Source organism: Anser cygnoides, chromosome 1, assembly GCF_040182565.1.
Source record: "Anser cygnoides isolate HZ-2024a breed goose chromosome 1, Taihu_goose_T2T_genome, whole genome shotgun sequence".
NCBI classification, from domain to species: Eukaryota; Metazoa; Chordata; class Aves; order Anseriformes; family Anatidae; genus Anser; species Anser cygnoides.
In genome coordinates, this window is record NC_089873.1 from 71,872,204 (window position 1) to 71,878,203 (window position 6,000).

The window sequence follows — 6,000 nt, forward strand, 5'->3', positions numbered from 1 at the left end:
GCTGCTTCAGAGCGGGTGGTCAAAATAGCACATGATGGGATCTTACCAGCCCACTCTAGAGGGACAGGAAGGTCTCTGAGTAGCATACTAAGGACAGGACATGAGTCTGATCCAGTATGGCCATGCACACCTTAACAGACTTGCAGTCTGGTGGCCAAGTTCAGCAGGAGATCTAAGACTGTATTCCTCACTTGCACACACTGTGCTGGGAGCATGGCAAGAAAAATACCATCTAGCAGTATTTGCCAAGGGCCAGACTTGGACGCACATGTCCATTTGGGGTAAAAAGCTCCCCCCCAGACTGACATCATGAGCACTACTTGATGCTACTCAGTTCTGAATAGTAAAGCTGACGGCTTCTCTGCAGGACGGTGGGCATGATAAGAGCGACAGAGGGGCAAGTGGGGGCAGCTGGCCCTTTCGACATCTGTGTCCAGGCTCTCTGGGGGGTTCTCTGGGCTTTGGAGCCATTCCGGGAGCTGAGGTCTGCTTTGTTTTACATCCCTGTGTGCATTCCTCTGTGCAAATGGCTCCTTTAGGCTGAGCCAAGATGGCGTCACTTGTTCTTGACTCTCTCACCATATTGTACTCTTCATCAGCGTATTGCTTTCTCCCCATAGTTACTCTTAATTTGAAAAATGAGCTCCAATCCCCACCTATTGGCACACAAAGGAACCTTCCTCTTTCTCCTTAACCCTGCCATGACCACAACAGCTGCTGCAATGGAAGTACTGACATGCTTTTACGACGCTAAGTCAGTTTTCCTCCTTCTTCCTTAAAAAAGAAAGGTGTCTTCCCATGGAGCAAGCTGAAAATCATGTCCATTTAAAACAGCAGCAAACTGAAAGAAACCTGGAGAGGCTACTGCCTGCTGTAATAGCATTAAGGGCTATATCTCAGGCAATGCTTCTAGAATCAGCTGTTTCTTATCGGTGCTTCTTTGTAGAGGCTACAATCTCATTGTACCAGACTGTGTTACTGGGCTACCCAAACAATGCTATTTTTGGCTGAGTGTACAAATGCCACACAAAAAAAAAATTGAGTTTCTAGGAGAAGAGTTGCTTCGTGATTGAGCAGCCAAAATGCAGGTGCTTTAATTGGTGAAATAAATACATCCCTCCTTCCCCAGTCTTTGCTAAGGAGGCTGTCTCAAAGAGCGGATTACATTTTCTCTCGGCTCCTCCATACCACGCATGGAAGATTACTTTTTGTACCACAATTAAGTCTGCGAACTATTTTGAAATCCCACTCACAGGAAGCCCAGTATAACAGGCATTATGCACACATGCTTCCACATGCCTCCTATTTACTATCAGGTACACCAGTATAACCCATGCCATGAAAACTTGTTCCCCAATGGTGTCCCAGATGTCTGCTGTTTCCAATCATCAGAAAATGATAGCTGATATGGAAAATAAGCAAGTGGGATAAAAACAGTGGCATAAAAATGACTTCGTGGTACCTTCTTCTCTTGCTCTCCCAGGACAAGTGCAGCCATTTCTCCTCCACCCAATAAAGCAGCTGGCCAGCTGATTAGCTCCCCTAGCCCCTGCAGCCAGCACTTTTTGCCCTGGTGAGAGGCTGCTGTTTTCCAGGAAGAGCAGTGGGGAGGAGGGCTGCAAGAGCCACCTCCGCACTGAGCATGCTGCCCTTCTGCACAGCCATCGATCCCTGGAGCCCAGGCCCCATGCAGACCAGTGGAAGAGATAAGGATAAGAAAGTGCCAAGATTTTTAGTCCCCCTTTCCTCTTCCTGAAACCTGTGCTTACCCTGATTTTATGAAATGAGATGGGTGACTTTCATAGGCACAATGATTTCTATTCCACTCATTCCCAGCCTTTTTACTCCACAAGTAAGAGCCAATAGCCATCTCTTGCAATTCAATAGGCTTCATATCATCTCAGGAAATAACTGAACCCTTTGTGGCTTTGAGAGCAACATTTTGGTATTTTCCCTGGCATTGAAATACTGCTGGATTATGTTTAAATGGAAGAGATGGCCAGTCCACATTAGATGGGAGAAGAGAGAAAGACTAGTCTGCCACCTGAAAATAAACATGGTGAGCAGGGAAAAAACAACTGTTCCCAATAGGAAGAACAAGTTCTTCCACCATGCATTAACATGTGTTGCCTCACCCTAAAAGTAGATGCACTGGGAATCTGAGCCAAAACCCACAATTTCAGTGGCACCAGTCCCCTACTTCACCCCATAACAAAATAACCTGCCATGTTCCTGTTCTGACACAAGTTTCTCCCACTCCATCTGCTACAGAGCATTGTCAGCATTAGACTCATGCAAAACAACCCATTCCAGCAGATACTGGAATCCTAGATGGCACACAAAGAAAATCTAGAGGAAGAAACTACCCAGGTTTACTAGAGCCCATGCCCAAAGTATCATTAGCCATCTATTGACCATTGTGCACTTGCATGGTGCATTCCAGTGACTGTTGGGTACAGGTGATCCCTGGATCACCTGAAAACGGAGTCCCTCTCTTCATCTGAACAGTTAGCCCTCAGTATTTAATAGCTACGGGACAGCCCCCTGATGGCTGTGCACCATCACAACCTTTCCACAACCTCAAAAACATTTAATTCAAATATATTTCTGCAAGGCTTTCACAGGCCACATCCTTCTGCCTGCCCGTCATTGATTCTGTGCCGTCTCCTCACTTCAGTGCCCACAGGCTTCTGCTGGAAGCATTAATGAGAGCAATGTGCAAACAAATGTGGAAAATAATCTCTAATGCTGCAGGCTCAGAAGCCAGCGGAAACCAGAGGATGTTTTCTGGCAAAACAGCAGCAATAAGAGCTGTTCTCTAAATAAATAATGTCTCAGGGCATACAAGCTTAGCACTAGAAAGGAGATGTTGGGCTGAAGTCTCTAACCAGTGTTTCTTACCGTCTCCAGGGAAATATTGACACACAAGCCCCTGCCATTAAATCATACACCCAGGACACTGGCTGGCATTCTGGTCTGGTGGCCAAAGTTAATTAAGAAGGCAAAACTACCAGAGTCATCATGTTTCTTGAAAAGAAATGCCTTTGAAAAGATGCTTCATTTTACTATAAAGCAGTTAAATACTATCATCCCCAGTTTACACAGGAGGTAATAGCACCTCAGAAAGGATACAACCAAGAGACTCCTCTCTGAGCATGCAGGAAAACCAAAGTATAGCAAAGCTAGGAGCCTGACACAACCCTGCACACCAGCAAAACCATTCCTAAACCTGACTTTCAGCTCATCTCCTTGGATTACAGCTCCCACAGGGCAGACAGCAGAGATGCAGTGTCTGTCTGCCCTCGTTTCAGAAACACAATGGGACCATGAAACCCCTTTGGGCCCCCTTGCTGCCCCGGGGACACACACTGGCCTGGGGACATCAGGCTTTCCAAGAGTGCAACTACATGACAGCTTCTTCCTTTGCTGCAGCCACCGGGCTCTGTACAGCAAAGGATGAGTAGCACTTTAGGAAGAACAGGGGCTGCTCAGCAGCCACCACACCTTGCACAGAAAGGTTATAACAGTTGTCTAAAGGGTTGTGACCACTCTACATGACTCACACTGGAGCTCACAAGAAGGAGGACGATAAAACCAATGGCCCATTTGTCACTGGCCCTGATAGACATCCTATTGATAGCTCCATTTTGCACTGGCAAAGCCTTTTGTACCGCTCTGGGACAGCTGCATCAATGCCAAGAATTCCTCGCAGCCCAGCCAGCCCTCGTGGTGCTACCAGGGAAGCTCCAGTTTCAGCGAAGAATTTGATGGCTGGCAAGTGTATAAATCATAAAAGTAGCTTTGTTCTGAAACACTTCAAACCTATTGGGCTCTCTCATATGGCTGCAGTTTGCTGGCACTTGCTGTTCAATTTATATAAGCTAAGCTGTGCAAACTCATGCCTTTCCAGCCTGTAGGCAGCTTGTTATACCACAGAGATGCTGCCATGCTGCATTTTGCTGACAGTGGGCCTTTTTGGAAAAGGTGCAGCCACTTATTTTTGGAGATTTCATTTCACAGGAAGCCCAGCCGACTGTAGGCTTTTAAAACTGATTTACCTGAATAAAATCAGGAGGCTGCATCCCAGCCGATTCCTTTCAGCAAGCCCCGTGCCTGGGAAAGCCAGAGCCGGGAAGCAAAGCTCTGCATTGCAGCACCAGCAGCTGCGTGCCAAGGAGAAGGCAGCAAGCGAAATCCCCTTTACAGACATGGCCTCAGGCTAAGGCTGGGATCCCGTCTCTGGGTGCCTCCCCAGGGCGCTGCCCTGCCACTGGAGAGGGAGCGGGGGCAGAGGCTGCCCTGCTGAGCAATGGTCCCACCCTGCCCCTACACACCACCAGCCAGGTGGGAAAGCAGCAATCCGTGGGCAGGAGGGGTGGAACCAGCCTTTCATCTGGTGTGAACCTCTGCAGCGCCTTTGATGTTCCCGGGTCTGATGGGTAGGTTGGAGCAGGAGCCCCATGATAATAAGGTGAAGCCAGTGGAACCTGCTCAGACACTCGGTTTGTTTCAAAATCTGAGGTTTTGGGGGCTGGTGAGCACATAGAGCATCTGTACAGCATGATGTGGGGCAGCTAATAAATGAGCAAGAACTGGGAAGGTATATATAAAACTTTGGCTTTCACTAAAATCTCTGAATTTCTTCCTGTTGCAAAACACTGAGTTCTGTAGATGGGTAAAAATCTGTACTTAAGCTCAGCATTTTAAGCATTTACTTAATCAAGTACAGGTGTTCCCAAACTGTTCTTAAAGAAAAAAAAAAAAAGTGAAATACATGGGATGTCAGGATGGGTGTTGCACAGAGTTAATGTCAGCCCCAGCTCAGCACACGCTGCCTTCTCACCTCCTCAGTGGCTGCACCACTGGGCTCTCCCACCCCCAGGTTGCCAGAGCTTCTTGCAGGAATGCCTTTTTCTAATTTTCTGGGATTCTCCAATGACCAATGGTGTGGCACAGACCTACCATAGTTTCTCACTGCTATGCTAAGTGACAAGGTGAGCTAGCAGAATCAACCTGTATAGTCAGGGGGAGATCCATATCAGGGCTCTGATGACCAGAGTGAAACCCCTGACACCCATATGCTCAGCTCTCTGAAGGCTGGAAAGGACCCTGTGGGCAGCAGAACACAGGGTGAAGATGGCCATGATTAAAAACTCTTTGCAAGTGATGTTTAAAGGTTCCATGGACAACAAGAGTCCTGGGGATGTCTTGTGAAGTCCCACCCTGCATCCCAAAGGCTGATCTGTGGGTTGGAGTGCAATGAAAAAGGTGCATTGTTTGGGATCCCAGATGGAAAACTTTGGATGGGAAGAGGTATATTTCAAAGCTCAAGCTATGTATATATATTTATAGATGTGTCTATATATGTGTATACATAAGCCTCTTTTTTCATCACAGAGATGCATAAACACGCAGTGCGCTGACACATGCACACATGCCCACGTGTCCATCCATTGCCCCTTCAGTAAATGCTACAGGGACATACTACTGCTTGCCACCCCAACATCCAAAAGCTGAAGAGTTATTTTTACAGCTAGCTTCCACTTCTGGTGATCCTCAAGCCTTCAGGTTTGGTATAAAGCAGGGAGACAGCAGTTCCAGAGCACTGCCACCCCTCTCAAATTCAACGCATCCATTCCGTATTGCTGACCAGTTTAGAAGTTTTCAGTGGCCATTTCACCTCCCTCTCTCCATCCAGAGCCTGTCACACCAGGTGAAACATTAAATGCATTACTATGTATACATCACCATGCTTTTTATTGCACTATCATCTGCTGCACGCATACATGAGCTTGTACTTTCTGTTTCCCAATTGTAAATATCAACATGGAGATGCTGTTCTACACCTTCTGAGGAAACTACAGCAAACAGACTTTGATTCTTCTCTCATTTGCCAAGATACGAATGAGCACTAACACCACTGAAACCAGGCAAGTTAAGTCCTGAAGTAAATGAGATCCAAAGGTGCTCAGGATCTCAAAAAGGACAGTTAGGGCCACA